This window comes from Equus asinus, chromosome 12 (genome assembly GCF_041296235.1).
Source record: "Equus asinus isolate D_3611 breed Donkey chromosome 12, EquAss-T2T_v2, whole genome shotgun sequence".
In the NCBI taxonomy this organism is placed as follows: Eukaryota; Metazoa; Chordata; class Mammalia; order Perissodactyla; family Equidae; genus Equus; species Equus asinus.
The window spans coordinates 39,787,642-39,806,980 of record NC_091801.1 but is presented as its reverse complement, the minus strand read 5'-3'; the positions used below and the strand labels follow the sequence as shown (position 1 = coordinate 39,806,980).

At 36.4% G+C, this 19,339-nt stretch overlaps 1 protein-coding gene across 10 annotated transcripts in view; it reads left to right on the top strand.

Moving 5' to 3' along the window:
- Nucleotides 1–3,315: 3,315 nt before the first annotated feature.
- The window catches only part of TRIQK (triple QxxK/R motif containing), a 114,979-nt gene continuing 98,955 nt past the window's right edge, over nucleotides 3,316–19,339 (top strand). For 3 of the 10 annotated variants that reach the window (XM_070481337.1, XM_070481332.1, XM_070481338.1), the window contains exons 1-2: nucleotides 3,316–3,439; nucleotides 13,102–13,262. The gene's annotated coding sequence lies outside the window, so the exon portion shown is untranslated. Of the gene's footprint in view, nucleotides 3,657–9,879; nucleotides 10,077–13,101; nucleotides 13,263–14,730; nucleotides 14,965–19,339 lie in introns of all 10 variants that reach the window. The other 7 variants (XR_011493252.1, XR_011493251.1, XR_011493250.1 and 4 more) reach the window with 4 other exon arrangements.

Sequence of the window (19,339 nt, the reverse complement as noted above, 5' to 3'; positions counted from 1 at the left end):
TTTTTATCTACATGTCATTTGCCAGTTGGAGAAACAGCTGGTAGTTATACATTTGAAATTATTTCCTCAAAACATTTGTAATATGTAACCTTTCTTTCTTCCATGTACATGAAATAATTCTCCCATATATGTTCTGATATCATCTGAAGGATATTTTGAGACGAATATTTTTTTCGAGATTTCAGAGACAATCTTGCATTCTATTATTCAACAAACAAACTTTGAAATATATACTTAATAACATAGGTCAGTTCCTTCCACGGAATTCATTCTATATATGTGCTATATAACTATAATTTCAAATATTGTACAGATCAATGACAAATATTTTTAAGGGTTATTAATTTTCTGAGTTTTGAAAAGGAAGTTTTTCTTTAAGAAAAGCCTACTTATTTCTCAGGCTTTATTAAGTGATTTAATTATAGTACTATAGGGTAAAAACTAAGGCTTTCAAGCACAGACTTTGGGGATCACAGGGATTTCTTAAAGGAATTCACATGAAACATAATGTCTTCCTGATGTTGTTCTAAGATGATTGCACAGAAATAGTAGCATGTGTATTTGACCAATTAGGCAACCAATTCCAGCCACTAAGAGAAGTAAATCTGATAATTCAGCTTTTAAAATTTAAGGCAAAGGATTGCTGAACCAGATTAAGTAATTTGATATTATATCACATATTTTATTATATTCAATGAATTTCATAAATTTTTGACAGAATCATAATTTCTGCAAATGATTCAAATTGCTTCCCCCAAATTTCAAGATATATGCATATTAATCTGTACCAATGGTGTTAGCACATGTAATTATTAGATTCTAGTTTATATTTCAGCTGACCACAAATTTAACTACATAACATGTCTGTCATATGGTAAAGAAATAAGCATATTCATAACATACATCTGAATGTTTTAATTTTACATTAAACCTTTTACTTCTTGTTCAATGTCCCTAAGATACATTGTATTTTGTATTTGATTAGTTTGTTCTTCATAATTTCTTCTAGTATACATTGTGCCTTAGGGGAAATTTCAAATTATGTATGTTGCAAGTATTGAAGGAGAAGCACAAGTTGAAAAATAAATAATTGAGGTGTGGATCCAAAAGTGGAGAGTATTAGAAGTTAATTTGAAACATTGCTTTTTGGAGTTTAATTATTTTGAAAGACACTTGCAAGACTACTTTGCAATAGTCATATTCATATAGGGTAATATGGCTAGTGCCCATTTTATAGATCAGTAAACTGCTTGCAGAACAACTTGCTAGGACAAGTTATCTGTAAGGATAGGTTCAAGATAAGAAACTCAGTGGTGGAGACTTATTAGTCATTGTTCTAACCTTATTTCCTCACTGTGGATACAGTTTGAGAATGTATTCCTATGCATATGTAGCACAATATTTTCCACTGGATGTTTAACTAGATACCAAGGTGTAGAGTTCCAGAAATTTGAATGTATGCCTCAAACATGTGGAGCTATACATAAGGGGAATAAACAGCTGTGTTTATTTCAATGATTACAGATTTACATGCATACAATACGTTTATTTAAATGTATAATCTGTTATATATGTGAGATATTCAAACAAATGCATTTGCTGTACTTATTGGAATATGCAATTGAAAAAGGATTCAAATAAATAATTCACTACTTTCATTTAAATCTAACAGTATTTATAGAATGTACTTATTAATATACAATCATAGCTCTTCCTTTTTAGTCTAAAATCAAATATTTTTAAAAGATTAAAGAAACATAATGGGATCACGAGTCATATACATCAAGAAATTTTTGTACAGTGGTATTCATAGTTAGCTTTCAGAAGAATTTGGAAATTCAGCAGGACAAGAGGATAAAATAATTTACACTTGGAACGTTTCTTTTATTCCAACAATTTTATCATAGAATGGTGGACATTTTAATTGAATTTCAAAGCACTTGTCCAGAGATAGTGTGTTCTTTTTTTTTCTTTCTTACTACTACCACATCTGACAAGATAAACATTTCTGAGTATTGGTTTAATATAAAAGGAAAAAACAGGGCCAGCCCGGTGGCGCAGTGGTTAAGTTTGCACGTTCTGCTTCTCAGAGGCCCGGGGTTTGCTGGTTCGGATCCCTGGTGCAGATCCCAGGTGCGGACGTGGCACTGCTTGGCAAGCCATGCTGTGGTAGGCGTCCCACGTATAAAAGAGAGGAAGATGGGCATGGATGTTAGCTCAGGGCCAGTCTTCCTCAGCAAAAAGAGGAGGATTGGCAGTAGTTAGCTCAGGGCTAATCTTCCTCAAAAGAAAAATAAATAAATAAAAAGAAAAAGCGTTTCACTATTTTAAAGCCATACACACAAAAATCTGGTTAAGAGTATTAAGACAATCTCATTTAACTCTACCTTTATTTCTGGGAGAGAAACTGGAGACCGGCAAATGATTTAGGAAGACAGAAAAGAAAATTACATTTTGGATTCAATTTCTGGCCCTGATATCCTGAGAGATTTCAGAGAACCTCCTAGTTAGTCTTTTTATATTGCCTCAGTTCTTTTGTATGCTATTTCCTTTCTCAAGGTTTTTTTTTTTTTTTTTAAAGTTTTGATGGGCTAGATTAGAAGAAAATGACATACTTGAACAAAAGAAAAATTAAATTGAAAGTCGCATGCATTTTGAAAGAATTTTAAATTCAATTTACCACAGTATAAAAATAATGACTGTAGGCACGTTTTCATTCATTGAATGATGGAATAAATGTAACCTCTCTGAGCCTCATTTTCATCGTCCATAGGCTGTGGATAATAACATCTCTCAATGGGTGTTGTCAGGATTATATCAGTACAAGGTACAAATCATTCAATTGTCAAATGCTTTCCAAATAATAACTAATAACTTACTATTTCGCTCCCATTTTGTGGATGTGTTCGTCATGTTTCAGGAATCATCTTTCCTAAATTGATTAATCTCCTGTTAAAAGCTTGCATCTGCAAACAACCTAGTTTTCAGAGACAGTTCATACTTCCCTTTAGGGATGCTCCCCAGAGAGTGTGATGGGGAGTACATGAGTGTATTTAGATGGGGAGGGTTCAATGATCAAAATAACGTGTTTTTGTGTTTTATATTTATAAAACGAGTCCTTATTTTTAATTTCTACAGTCACTGTGAGTCAGGTATTAGAGCCTGGGACTCACGACAAAAGAAAGGAAAAGCCGCAGGGCCCGCGCATTTGGGCCCAGGAACAGCGCAGAGGCGGGAGAGAGACCGACCAATTGGAGCGCAGACTGAGGACTGGTCACGCCCCTTTCCGTCGAGATCCGCCTCTTTTTCCGTACCGCCCTTTAGGAGCAGGGATGTGCAGCTTGCTAGTCCCGCCCCTGACCTTGAGTGACAGGACCGCGGACGGCAACATTTCCAGCCGGACACGAAGTTTGTCGGCCCTTGTCTTGGCTGAGCTGAGGTGTGTGTGTGTGTGTGTGTGTCCCGCGACGGCGAGGGGCTTGGGGAAGCCCTGCCTGCCCGGGAAGCTAGGGGTCCGGGTCTGAAAGCGGACCCACCTCCTTAGCGAGCCCCCAAAGCTTTTAGGAGACGATCGTTCCGCCCCTGAGAGCGGCACTTGGGCGGGCTGGGCGGAGGGAGGCTGTGGAAGAGGAGGCACTCGGAGGCCGGGAAACCCTGTAGGTACCGTAATACCTTAAGAACCTCTTCCTGGCGAGCCAGGCGCTGGCAGTGGGGGTGGGGATGGTGGGCAAGGGGCTTCGGTGGTGGGTGGGCGTGGCCCCCTCGGTTGCTAAGGAACGCGCAGTTCCCGCCCCGCCAGCGTGTCAAGCGCTGGCAGCTGGGTCCTGGAAACCTTAGCCCCACCCACCTCTGAAGCCTTTCACTTGCCTAGGGATTGGCTCCCTTATGCTGTCAGTTAATTCGCGTCCGTTTATTTCACTGTCCAGCTCTCTGGGTCTTCCCTCTCTGATAGTAGTCCTCTCCACACTTTTCCCTGCCTCTCTTTTTTAGTGAATGAGTATCTGCAGACCAAAACATTTGTAGAGAAGAGCTTCAGGCAGGATGAGGTGCCTTTATTGGTGTTTGTGTGGGGTGGTCTTTTCCTGGTGCTTGGTGAATCCCTGAACCCACACGGTGTTGGTGTCCACGTGGACGGCTAGGAAAAGGGGTTTGGAGATGTGGTTTCTTCTACCTGGAATTCTTTTTCTCGCCGCTATCTGAGCGCAGTGAGCTTCCCAGGAAGTTGAGGCAATTTATTATTGGACAGGCCCCAGTATATGATCTCCTTTTCAGTCCCTACTGTGGAGGGATGATACTAAGCCTATAAAACCCTTTTTTGCTTCATTGCCCCATATTTAATGATTAACTATGAGGTGGTAAGTACAGATAACCATTTCAACTCTCTTCTTTGCTCATATCAGCTGGCGCCAAATGATTCAGCAGAACAAACATTCCAGAGAGAAAACACAAAGGAGCTAGGAGTCTGCTTTTACTTCCTTCTGCTAAGTTTACTGTATAAATCTCCAAGAAGGAAGCTTGTACTGCTTCTTAACACTGGGAAGAATCTTGGCGTAGAAGTCAGGAAACTGGCAGGGTTAAGAAATGTTTGTCCTTGGACAATAACCCTCATAACTGTTTTCTCATCTGTAAAGTGGAGCTACTTATGTTCCTAAAAAGTAAGGAGGAATAATTGATTGTGAAAGTATTAATGATCTACACAGATGTAAAGTGTTATTGAGTACACTTTAAGTCTATCCTTTTTTCTATATGATCTGAATTTGTAAACACATGTAAGTATGATCATTCACCTTAAAGTATTTCCAAACTTCCCTGGTGATTTCTTCTTTTATTTTTGGGTTATTTAGAAATGGGAAGAAACCCGTTCATCTATCTTTTATTGATTTTGTATTAGTTCTGGTTAGATAGCATGTGAAATGTCTTGCGTGACACTGTTTTTCCCCTTGACATCACAAGGTTTTTTTCAAGAATATACATAGCCTGAAAGGCGTGGGAAACATTACCTTCTAATCTAATGATGAATGACCTTTTTGGTGTCATATACCACTTTTAGAAGTCAAGGAAAGCTGTTGACTCTCCCCGTAGAAAAAAAACACAATTTGAAGCATAAATAGGCCCTGGATTAAGGACACCTGTTTTCAATCAACTTCTTGAGGGCTAAGGGAATTACTCTCCCTCTTTGCCTCACCTTAAAGAGAGACTGAGTAACATATCCAAAGCTACAGAGCTTGGAGAAGAGTTAGGTCTTTTGCCTTTTTTCCACGATGCATCTTACCATGGCTTACCTTAGTTCAGGATCTTCAGCCAATCTTTTTTTTTTTTTTAGCGTTTAACAAACAAGAACTACCAATGCTCAATTAATTGTTGCTGCCTTTGAAACCATGTAAGCTGTATTTCATTCCATATGCCCTTTGATCATTCTCTTATAGAATATTCTTATATTTAAGCAGGTGAAAATAGAAATTATTTTCAAATATTTGGGGAAAATGTTAAATCGTATTTTTGAGATAAGCATTAAGTACATAAACTTTCTCTTCTACCAAAGTCCATTTTGGACAAAGAAAAGCTGATTACATTTGGTATATGCCACTAGAATATCATTACCTGACTCTTAGAACTTTTTTCTTAAACTTAAGTGAATGATCTTTTATAGCATTTTAATTTTCCCTGGCTAAAAATCATTGTGGCTGATTCCACTGTGGCTCTTTTCCTGATTTCTATATTAAAGTTAAAGGCTGTAAATAGAATTATTTTCTTTGATAAATTTCCTTTATCTGGCTTTATCAATAAAAATAGCCATCAGTAGTAAATATCATTAGATAAGGAAAACATTGAAAAGGGAAAAATATATTGTTTTTGTAATAAACATAAGAGTATATAGGAGCACCTATTGTTTCTTTAGCACACAATTTTATTTGAACTGTTTAGTATTTGCCTATTGCTTTCTTTACTCATTTCATTTCTGGTGGAGGAGCTGGAATAAAGGCATTATTAGAAAGAGCATTCTAATAGAATTGCAGTTTTTAGGAGCTCAATAAATAACAGCTCTTTCTTTCTCTTGGGCTTTAAACAGTCAGGTAGAGTTTGCAATATTGCTTTGTTACCAAAGAGCTGATTGGGAATAGTGCTTTAGATGGGAGACCAAAAATGAGTACTAGTAATTCTTGTCCCCTTCTACCTCCCCTCCCTTTCTCAGAACCTAGACTTTAGTCCAGCTGGGAGAAAATTTCAGTTTGCAGAACAGATACGCTTACCCAGTATTACTCTGCGTCATCCGGGGTGGAGAGGGAAGTAAGAGAAAGTAAATCTTTAGTGTTTACAGTGTTTGTCTCTACCCATTGGAGTAATGGGGACCAATGAATTTCAGCTGCTGATCAATTAACTCTCCTGTTAAAAGCTGTGAGTAAGGGGTGGGATCTGAAGCCAGGACTGTCAATATGGTGCTCTGGTTTTCTATTCTGGGTGATTCCTCTGGGCCATTTGAAATATGTGGGGGTGTCTTTAAATTTTTACAGTGTCTTTAAAGGAGATGCTACTGGCTTTTGGGACCCTGAAGTTTAGGGATGCTAAATATCGTGTAAATGTAGAGGTCTGCCAACTCTAGAAAGAAATGAAGAATTTCTTTTCCCTGTTCCAATGCCAAAGCATCTCCACTGATAACCACCGCTTCAGTGGAAGTTCCTCCATGTAGACACATAAGGCTAGGCCGGATTTTTCTCATAGTTTTTGTTCATATGTATCTACATACGTATTACATTCATTTAATCTTTTCTTATGTGATAGAAATGTTGTGTCTTTGCAATAATAGAGTGAGAGGGGTATATGTTTTCATGAAGAATGTGCTTGAGTATTATAATACATTCTCACTACTCACAGTGATTCCATGTAGCACCAGATCTCTCTGGGCAGCAGCAAATGAGATTTTTTTCAGGATGGGAAGTTACACTTTTAAAAAGAACCTCCCAGTTTCTGATTCCATTTTGTCTGTTTCCCAGAGGTCTATTTTCTGTCTCTTCTCCTCTTCTCAATATCTCCTCTCCCCATACATACACACATTTGGAAAACACTGGACTATGAAGAAATGATCTATACAGTCTCTTTTAATGCTAAAATGTTATGGATAAATTCAACATTTGAAATGAATGAAGTGGAACAAAAAAATCTCGCAAAACCAAGCAAAAGGAAATCAGAAGATTCAGAGCCATACCTGTGAAAATCTAAGATGAATTTTCAATTAAGGAAGAATATTTGAAGAAATTCTTTGACATCTAATGCATGCAAGAATACATGGCCTCTTTGGAGAGGAGAACTCCCTATAAAAAGAATAGACAATGATTAAGTGATAGTAGGAAGATAGGTAGAACAAAAAGATGACAAAGAAACTGAAAATATGAGAACCATTAGATTTTTATTCCTGCTATAAAAAACTACCACAAATTTAGTGATTTAAAGCGACATAAAATCATTATCCTAGAGTTTATAGTTCAGAAGTCTGACATAGGTCTTCTTGGGTTGAAATCAGTGCAGGGCTGCATTTCTTTCTGGAAGCCCTGGGAGAGAATCTGCTTCCTTGCCTTTTCCAGCTTCTGGAGGCTGCCCACATTCCTTCATTTGACTCCTTCCTCCATCTTCAAAGCCAGCAACATTGTATCTCTTTCACTGTTCTTCTGTAGTCTGACCCCTTCTGACACAGCTAGGAAAAGTTGTCCACTTTTAAAGACCCACATGGATAATCCAGGATGATCTTGCCATTTCCACATTCGTCATTTAATCACATTTACAAAGTTACTTTTACCACGTAAGGTTACATATTCACAGCTTCTGGGAATTAATATTTGAACATCTTTGGGGGGGCATTATTCTGCTTACCACAGTAACATATTAAAAATTCATATTTGAGGCAGTAAAGAGCAGAATTAATATTACTGTAGAAAACTTAATCAATGTGAAGAATAGACTTGAAAAGTTCTCCCAGCTGAAATATTGAATTCATGAAAAGAAGATGATATATAGAGGAAAAAGAATGAAATCCACTATGTGAATATTTAGAGTTTCTGAAGAAGAGACTAGAACATAGATCATTGTTTCTAAAGAAGAGAACAGAGCATTTGAAAAAACTAATAAAGAATTAACAGGAAATTCCACTTAGCTGAGAAAAACCTATGAATGCAGAAAGGATTTTTCTTATGTAAGACGTGACAACTCAGAGACACAATATCAAAAAATTTTCAAATTACAATGATAAAAAATCTTTATTTAGAAAGAGAGAAAAACTAGCATATTACTATCAGGAAATAAAAATTAGGCTGGTCTCAGACTTCTTTTCTGTAGCATTAAATACCAGAAGGCAATAGAGCAACATTTTTAGAATTTTTAGAAGAAATTTCCATGCAGTTTGTCTTTCTTGTGTGATGGCAGTAGAAAACCATTCCTAAGAGTGTAAGGCATTCTAAACTACATGTGTTTGCTTTTGGGAGGGGGGGAACTAAGACGTACAACAGTTTATTAGAAGATGTTACAATATAAAACAAAAGCTGAGTTAATATCCAAAAACAAAAGAACTGATGGTATATTTTAAAGTCCTTGAATATGGAGGTGGCTCTAAATAATTATGCTAAACCTAGTTAAAAATTGATTGCAAATGTAAAAAACTGCTTCTATGAGAAGATGTAGAATGTAAAAATTAATTCAATTCAGTAACAACACTCGATTTAAGTAAAATTTTTTCATCTTCTGATTTGTTTATGCTAGAGATGAAATCTGGTAATTCACAAGTAAGAACCGGGGCTGGCCCTGTGGCCAGTGGTTACATTCCTGAGCTCGACTGCAGGGGCCCAGGGTTTCACAAGTTCAGATCCTGGGCACAGACATGGCACTGCTCATCAGGCCATGCTGAGGCAGCATCCCACATGCCACACCCAGAGGCACTCACAACCAGAATATACATGAATGTACTTGGGGGTGCTTTGGGGAGAAGGAAAAAAAAAAACATTGGCAACAGTGGTTAGCTCAGGTGCCAATCTTTTAAAAAAAAAAAAGTAAGAACATATTTAAACCCATACCTGAATCATTAATTGGCAAACTATGACCCATGGCCCACTCAAATATGCCTCACTGCCTGTTTTGGAATGACCAATGAACAAAATACGTTTTACATTTTTAAATGGTTGAAAACAATCAAAACAATAATAGTTTGTGACATAAAAATTATATGAAATTCAAATTTTATTGTTTATAAATAAAGTTTTATTGGAACACAGCTACATACACTCATTTGTTTACATATGCCTATGGCTGCTTTTGCACTGCAACAGCAGTGCGGAGTAGTTGCAGCAGAGATGCAATGTGATGCTGTCTGTACTGCTTCTCACAGTGCTACAAATCACAGTGACATGGTTACAACTTAATTTTGCCTCTTGACCTGCAAAACCTAAAATATTTATGGTCTGGCCCTTGACAGAAAAAGTTTACAACTTCTGACTAAACTGAAAACTTTAGTGTATAAGGCTGAACTTTCTTTTTTCTATTCAATGAACCCACATTTACTTAGTTATTGCCCTTCAATGTTCTACTTACCCCAGTATCTCTTTGGTCTTATATAGACTGGGGTTAAAACCAAGAATCTATTATTCTTTACATTCAATAATACACATTTTCTCTTTTCCATCTCTGTGCCTTAAATGAAACAAAAATCATGTAAGGATTTTAGAATTGCGTTTCCAAAGACAAAAATTAGTCAGTTCATACTGCAATATTGTAAGAAATGATGAGTACTTTACTATTGTATTTCAAAATTCTATGTACTTTTAGAGGTAAGCATGTACAATATTTAATAAACGAGTTATATGTCAATCAGTTAATCAGCAAAGATTTATTTGGCAGCTATAGGTGAATTATACAGAGGAAGTGGCATTGAAAGGAGGCCTTGAAGGATGCCTGTGACTTCAAGGTAGATGACGCTGGGGCTAAGGTAACATCAAGATAAGGAGAAGATTTGTAAAGCCACTACGCTGTCAATAGGATCATGTGGTTGGGAAAGGAAGTTCACCGGCTGGAGTTGAAGCAATAAAGAGCCCAGGGTGAGAAGGCTGTTGTATGCCATGCAAAGCAATCTTCATCCTGTAGGCAGAGGTCCCATTTTAAGTTTTTAAACAGTAGAGCAACGTGATCAGATTCGTATTTTACAATAAGGATTCTTAAAGTTTTTCAAATATAGCACACTCTAAAATTATTATTATTTTCTTTTTCGAGGAAGATTAGCCCTGAGCCAGCTGCTGCCAATCCTCTTTTTGCTGAGGAAGACTGGCCCTGAGCTAACATCCTTGCCCATCTTCCTCTACTTTATACGTGGGACGCCTACCACAGTGTGGCTTGCCAAGTGGTGCCATGTCCACACCCGGGATCTGAACTGGCAAACCCTGGGCTGCTGAGAAGCGGAACGTGCAAACTTAACTACTGTGCCACTGGGCCGGCCCTAAAATTCTTAAATGCTATGACTATACTTTGAGAGAACAAAAGTTGTCTTGGGGTATACCCACTTATGTCCTATTTATAACAGGTTTTTCCTTGAGGGAAGATGTATAAACAAAACTCTGCTTACCCTAGAAACTTATGTAAGCAGTGTATTAAATAAACTGAAATAATTTTAAATTTTGAAAAGATTAGGGAAGCTACCTATAAGGTAAAAAAGTAATCTGTCTGGCTTCTGGGTCCATAGAACTGCGTTAAGACCAAACATAATGTATATGTTTGCACGCTACGCCACTTTTATATATGGCTTACAAAAGCTTTATGAAAACTTGAGATGGTAAAAGTTTAGTTGTGGACCTCTTGAACATATTTAGATTCTCTTCGACATTTAAAAAACAATGTTTAAATTAGTGCTTAGCATTTCTTCTAATAAAATTAACATCTTTGTTTTCAATGCCTGTATGGACTTTGACTGAAACCATATCTCATTTTAAACCTTGGTTTAGATATACAGTGAAAATAATTTTCCAGATAATATTGTCTCACATTTATATAGACCTTTATATTCAACACATTATTTTCATAAAAATGATCTCCTTTCATCCTTAAAATAATCTCTGTGATAAATTTAAAAGGATTCTTTTCTCCATTTTACAGATGTCAAGTCTATAGCTTGGCTGGGCGATCTGAACACACTCTTACCTGTAGAGGAAAGAGAGCAAGCTCTGTGATTGGATAGATTTGAGTTCAAATCACTGCCCTTTTTCCTTGTTGATTGTGCATACTTGGAGAAGTCACTTAATTATTAGGAAACTCAGTTTTCGCAGTTGGGGTTAGTTGTAGATGGGACATATTACCTTTCTATAATCTAAAAACTTCCAAGACATATCTTGGCCCAAACATTATGGGTAAAGACTGTAGACCTATATTATTTTGACTCTTTTATTTTAATAATGGCTTTATTGAGATATAATTCACAACTTTAAAAGTTATTACCTTAAAGAGTACAATTCGGTGGTTTTTAGCATATTCACAGTTGTGCAATCATTACCACTATTTACTTTTAGAATATTTGTATAATCTCAGAAAGAAACTCTGCATCCATTATCAGTTACTCCCTGTCTCTTCTGCTCCCACCTTCAGCCTTAAGCAACCACTAATCTATTTTCTCTCTCTCTAGATTTTCCCATCATGGACATTTCATATAAAAGAAACAGTATTAATTGAATTTTTGTGACTGGCTTCTTTCACTTAGCATGATGTTTTCAATGTTCATCAACGTTGTAATGTATATCAATATAAATTCCTTTTTATGGCTGAATAATAGTCAATTGTATGGATATACCACATTTTGTTAGTCTATTATTATGGATTATTTCCACTTTTTGGCTCTAAGAATACTTCTGTTATGAAGATTTGAGTACAAGTTTTTTGTGGACATGTGTTTCCATTTCTCTTGGGTATATACCTATGAGTGGAAACAAACCCAGGCCGCCGAGGTGGAGCGCACCGAAATTTAACCACTAGGCCATCGGGGCTGGTGCTGCAACACCGTTTTTTGAAAGATACTATGCTTTCATATTATGATGCTTGACCTGGATGATTATCCCTATTTAAAAATAGCTTATTTTAAAAATCCGTATTTTTAATCATGTGATTAGAATTAATAAAACTGTGTTCTCAGATACTTGGGGTTAAGTTTTGAGTTCGTGTTATTATTATTAGTTAGTGTTTGGAACCATTTAAATCTGATACTCTTGTCTATATAAGAGCAATTGCAGTGTAAAACTAGAGTTAAATTTAGTACTTGACACATAATATATATTCAGTAAATATTCATTGAACAAAAATGAATAAATCATACCATTATTTGATTGTTTTCCTTGTTGCTTTTTTAATGGGCATTTAGTTTAGAAGGTAACATATACTTAAAAGTTTATGGTTGAATAAATGCAGTTATTCTTATGGGTCATCTCTGTACAAATTGCAATAACAGAAAATAAATTCAAATCCACCTGTTTACATTCACATTCAATTCTAAAAAGCATCTCTCACTACTTTTCAGATAATTGCTATAGAATGAAGCATTCTTAAAGTGTGATCTGTGAAAATAATGTTACTCTTTATTACAGTAGAAAGAGGGTCTTAAATAAATTTGGGACACATTGGGTCAAGTAAAGTAAAATGGACTTCTCTATTAAAGGACTTCTCAGAGCCCTTTTGTTTTGTTTTTTTGGTGAGGAAGATTGTCCCTGAGCTAACATCTGTGCCAGTCTTCCTCTATTTTGTATGTGGGATGCTGCCACAGCATGGCTTGATGAGCGGTGTGTAGGTCTGTGCCCAGGATCCAACCCACAAATCCCAGACTGCAGAAATGGAGCACGTGAACTTAACCACTACACCACTAGGCCAGCGCCTTTATGAAAGTGTGCCTTGTGGAAAAGGGGCATAGTATGCAACATTTTCCAAGTATATTTGGCCATAGAAACTTACTTTGATTGAACATAATGACAGAGTTAGCAAACCAAGAAATACCTTTTAGAAAATGCTGCTGTGGTAATTTTATTTTGTGGACAATGAGGGAACTGGAAATCATCCATTTAATATTTGAATATACTCTATTTTGAATTTCAGTAAGAAAAAGCAGCCAAGAATATTATTATTGGTATCTGGAGTTGAATTTGCCAGGAATGTGAGCAACCGCTTCCTCGGTAAAGATCTTGCTTTTGGAAACATCTTACCCCTTGGCAGCTCTTCAGAGTTCAGACTTGGCAGCATCAAGAACACAATACAAGGTGTGTTTATTTGATTTAACATTTGCCAAAAGGTATTTTGATTTCTGATTTGTTTTCTTTTGCTTCGTTTTTCTTGTTTTGGTTTGTTTGCTTTTGGCAATGAACTTGCATTCAGAATGTAGTTTTTTCTTATGAAAGGCAGTATTACAATGGGAAAATTTTTTTGCTTGTATTTATTTTGTGGTATTTGGGCAAATACAAGTAAATGAAGCAAGATCCATAGAGCTATAAATCTGCATCTGATTTATTTGTTAAGCCGTTTAGTATTATTAATTGTCTAGTAGGATTTGTTGCTACATTAAATACTTGATCTCTCTTGATATTTGATACACTATGATACTTGGTACATTACTATGTTTTGGTAATCGTATATAGGTTATAATCAATGTCCTTGCATAGTAAAGTAATAAACAGATTAAGATCATCATAAAATGTCAGTTATTCAATACTAGTTTTAATTTTTCTTGGTTAATTGGTACACCCTCTTTTCACATGTAAACATGTATTGTGGGGAGAGGAAATATGTCATAAAATGAAAGAACATGGGCCCCCATTATATCTCTGACCTTATCTTCCACTATCCTTTTCCACCACTCAGTCTGTGTAGAATTCTTCAATGGCTCCCTGTTTTACTCAAGATAAAAGCTAAAGCTCTTAACCTAGCCTATACATCTCTGCAAGACCTGGCCCCTTGTTATTACCTCTCTAATCTCATCTCTAGCCACTCATTTGCTGAGTCTCCCTGGCTCCCTTGTTGTTCTGTGAACATGCCAGGTGTGTTACCATCTCAGGGTTTGTGCACTCTTCTCTCTGTTTAGTTGCTCTTCCCTCAGATATCTGCATGGACGATTTACTTACTTTCCTTTGGGTTTTTATTAAAAGTTTGCCTTCTAAATAAGGTCTTCCCTGGTCACCATCCAAATATTCCTTCTCTATATTTTCTACTTAGCATTTATCATTATCTAATAAACTGTGTATTTTAAATTTGTCTTGCTTATTGTCATTATCCTTCACAAGAATATTAGCTCCTATGAGGGCAGGAGTTTTTGTTTCCTCTGATTTTACTCTGTCTCTAGTAACTAGAGCAGTCCCTGGCCTTTGATGAATGAATGAATAAACAGTTAATTTAGCAAACATTTTTTTAAGCACTTACCATACGCTAGATGCTTTGCTAAGTGGTGAGGATACAGGGATGAAATACACAGTTCCTGCACTCAGAAGTACAGTTTGAAGGGAGATGGATAATTACAGCAGCCATCTTACTACAGTGTTGTGTTATGATAAGAGTATGAATAGAATACTGTCATCACTTGGAGAAGCAGCATTTGGATCAGATTGTGTTGGGTTCATGAAAGGCTTCCTGAAAAAGGTAACCCTTTGTATCAGTCAAAATAGCCTAGGTTATGCTGTGGGAACAAACAAGCCCAAATTTCAGTGTGAACACAACAAATGTTTATTTCCCACACAGGCTACATGTCCAAAATGGGTTGGTAGGAAAGCTCAGAGACTCAAGACATCAAAGACTTCATCAGACTTCATCAGTGTACTTCCATGATCACTGCAGCAGTGGGAAGAGAGAGTGGCAAATTATGCACTGGCATTTAGAGTTTCATTGGTCAAAGCAAATTGCTTAATTGCAAATGGGGAACTTTGAAGAGCAGTGTTGCCCTCTACCAAGAGAGAAAGGAGAATTGGAAGATATGTGAGTAGAATTAATGACCGCCATACCTTTCTACTGTGTTAAAGGAGTATAAAATATCCAGGCAAAGAAGTATTTGAAAGCATTTTCAGAGAAAAGAAAAGCATGGGCAAAGGCAATAAGCTTATGTAGTATGATAATTTCAGGGATTGTATGTAATTCAAAGTAGTTGGAGCACAGTGTATGTGTGGGATAAAGACAGATAAAGAAATTGGAGGGAAAACAGAGGCTAGATTACACCAAACTGTGCAATTAGAACTCTATTCTAAAGGACATAAGGAAACATTGGATGATATAATATACTTCAGGGGAACTTTTTGATTAGGTTTTATTTGATTATTCTAGAATATTATTCTAGATTATTATTCTAGATTATTCTAGAAGTAGTGTGGGGGATGGATTTGAGGGGAAGAAGACTGGAGACAGTAAGACCAATAATACTACTAATGTAATAAGGCTGGTAACACCCCAGATGAAGGCAGTGACAGAGGAGATGAGGATGAGGAGAACAAAGGTAAAAGGGCGAGGAAAGTATATAGAGGGTGGGCTCCAGAGCACAGAGGACGTGTTGGCAAGAGACAGGACACCTCTTACACTGTAATCAAAGTAGAAGTACTGACGTGGCCAGTCTTCATGCCTGAGTATGTGTGTGTAGATTAGTTTGTATTTGGTGTGTGTGTAAATATGTGTGTTGATGTTTGTAAGAGAGTGAGTTAGAACAAACTTGGAAAGTGAGCGATTCTTACCTAATGATGTGTATTTTTGTTATGACTTGGGAAACAAGCTCATGTACCCAGACTAAAATGAAGGTAGGCGGAGGACTTCGGGAGAACCCTGCAAACTGGAATTGCTACTGAGTCAAATGGGAGATGAGGCCGACTTGGGTCAGAGAGATTATTGGCTACTGTTATATACTTGCAGAAAATCAGATTGCACGTTTCACTGCAAAAATTGTTTTGGGAATCTCTGTTCCTTTTTTCTTCAAATTATTTAGAGTTCAGCAATAATTTAAAAATTTACACTTTAAAAGAATTTTGTGTATGCTGTTTCTATGAGAGGGGCTCATGAGATATAATCTAGCCCCTGCCCCCAAATTTTGGTTAATGTGATAATAAAGACTCAATCATTTCATAACAGGAAGATCTTCTAAATCTAGGGAGGCAGTTATCCAGTACTTTTTTTTTTTTTGTGAGGAAGACTAGCCCTGAGGTAACATCTGCTGCCAATCCTCCTCTTTTTCCTTAGGAAAACTGGCCCTGAGCTAACATCTGTGCCCATCTTCCTCTACTTTATATGTGGGATGCCTACCACAGCATGGCTTGCCAAGCGGTGCCATGTCTGCACCCGGGCCACCGAAGCAGAACGTGTGCACTTAACCCTTGCGTCGCTGGGCCAGCCCCTCTCCAGTGCTTTTATAAAATCATTTTTTTTGTAGACTTTTAAATAAAGTAGTGTAATGTTACAGTGTAGTTTAATTTTTAAAAAGAAAATAGAAAAGTGATTGGAATACTTTGGATATTTTTCTTAAATATTTTAGGAAAACATCGTTTGGGGTGTACTATAATTTAAAGGATATTCTAAAATTGTGTTTCTTGTTGGCAAATGTGTATTAGACCCATGATTATTTTAAATATTTAGAATGCTAAATTTATTATTGCAAATGAAAGTTTTGAGGCCTAGGTGACAGAACCAGTTTATCTAATGTCAGATTACTGCTCATTGGAAAGAACCATACTGACCTGCTCAGTGCATGTGGTGGATATATAAGAGAAATTGTGACATATGGACTTAGTAGAAATAACACCAGGAGCTTACAACTTTTGAGGAGAGAATAACAAAGAATTGGTGGAAGTGTTCCCTTAGGAGGTTCTTTACTTAGACTGGAGGATAATTTGGGACTTCTGACAAAGATTAGCAATTCATTTGTCAGTTTTTAAAAATGAGTACTAGCATTTAAACTTTTTTTTTTTGTTCAGAAGCCTCTCATTTATGAAAGTATGTGTTTTTTGGGGGGGGAAGATTAGCTCTGAACTAACATCTGCCGGCAATCCTCCTCTTTTGCTGAGGAAGATTGGCCCTGAGCTAACATCTGTGCCCATCTTCCTCTATTTTATATGTGAGATGTGCCTGCCACAGCATGGCTTGATAAGCAGTTCTTAGGTCCATGCCTGGGATCTGAACCAGCGAACCCTGTGCCACTGAAGTGGAATGTGTGAACTTAACCACTGTGCCACCAGGCCGGCCTCTTAAAGTACGTATTTTTGAGTACTGATTACATACACACATTTTAAGCATGTAAGTGATACTCTATTAATGCAGAGTTTCCAACTTATTAACTATAAGTTAGCATATGCAATTTGGCATCTTAAAAGTTATCCAAAGATACTTTTGTGGAAGCCACTTAGCTGATGATGGAAGATGGTTAGGAGACCAAATAGTAGCAGAAAGTGTAGAATTTATATGTAATTAAGTTATTACAGGCTTAGTATATTATGAGACCATTCTTATACTCTGAGAACCTTAAATATAAGGGAGCCCATTGACTTTTTAAATGAATGTGAAGTCATCAACTTCAGCTTGCTTTTAGTCTAAAAAAATTATTTGGATTGTGTGGTGCCTCAACAGTGAGTAACTGATTAAACCAGCATGGTGTAATGATATTAATAACATTTGTTGAGTGCTTACTATGTGAGAAGCACTGTGTTAGTTACTTTATATGAATTAGCCGTTTAATTTAACACTTGCAACAGCCGTTTGGGATAGGTATTCTTACTGTACCCATTTTAAAAATGGTGAATGAGTGTATCTTGGTAAACAGCTAAAAAGTGACAGAACCAGAAAGGAAACAAGTTAAAGTAGGGAGGAGTTAACCCACCCTTTATCAGGCTCATATTCTTATAAAAGATTGAGAGCTGATATTAATATTTTCAAACTCAAAGAATTTTTAATTATTTATGACAAGCATAAAATGTAGATGTTTTAAGTTAACATAACTGTCCTCTGGAAAATATTTACTGAAAAATAAGTATTGAGAGTCCACTGTGTGCCACATTGTTCTCACTGTTTGGGATTCTTTTCTGTACAAAACAAAGATCCCTGCTCTTGTGGTACCACATTCTGGTGGAGGGAAGTCAGAAAATAAACAGTAGACTAAATTTAAAATGAAAAAAGCATTTCAGTATTTTTAAACTAATAGTTGATAGGTCTAAGGTAAAATAACTTCTCTGTTGCAAAGCTAATAATCTAATAGCTCATATCATTTTGTAGTGCCTACATCAACTCATGAAAAGGATGAAATATTGATTGCTGTAAAATGATTGTTTATTTTAAATAATTAATTTGAGACTAAATTTTATGACCATTACTTTAATCTCTCCCTCTCCTTCCTCCTTACACACTGAAGATGCAGCATTCCAAGAAGGCAATGAAATGTCATTTGTCATTTGTAGAACAACTTCGTCTTTTAAAATTACAGATTAGGTGGTCAATGGCTAAAACAGAATGAAAGCAAATAAACAAAAGGCTTAGGACATATTTTTCCTATGAAGGATACATTTAAGTACAGTCTTAGCACTGTAAAATAACTGCAAATGCTCATGATGGAAAATTCAATTTTGTTCTTTTTGTTTGCAATATATAGGTGTGTGTATGCAATAAAGATGTGTGTATGAGAAAACGAGGAAGGGAGAGAATAAATATGAGAATGAATTGTGCTGGAGTTCCCTAGGTACCTTTGTTTCAGTAGCTTTTCAGAGTCCTACCACTGTAATCCAAGGAACTGACTCCATATTTACATATATTGTTAAAATAGAGGGTGCCATTTTCCTCTGTTTCTTCTACTTTCTCTCAAGCGATCTCAGTATTACTATACTGGATATTCCTTTGTGTGGGCGTATCTAGTATACCCCTCTGAACTGCTCTATTTGGTAGGCCACCTTGCATTAATTCTTTCCTGTGAATGCTTTAAGGAGTTAAATATTGGATACGGTTTATGGACTTCATTAGTGAAGTAATAGTGATGTGGGACAGTGAAAAATTAAAATGCTCAATTACAAGGTCGTTAACAAAGAATGAAAAATAATTAAGGGCAAAAGAAGAAAGAAGGTTTTTAGATAAAATCGAAACTCAAATATAAAAAGACCACTGTTTTGAGAGAGGCATAGGAAAGATTTTTGCAGAGGATAGAATCAGTATTAAAAGTCCTGTTCTATTAGTAACTAGATTTTTGTACTGAAAGAGATAACATGAAAGTCTTTGGAATAAGCTCTAAAAAAGTTTTGAAAAAAGTAGAGGTAACAAAAGTGACTCATGTAGTTAAAAAATAAACAGTAGGGAGTATGATGCATTAAGGAGAAATATGGTCCAATCAGAGATTGTG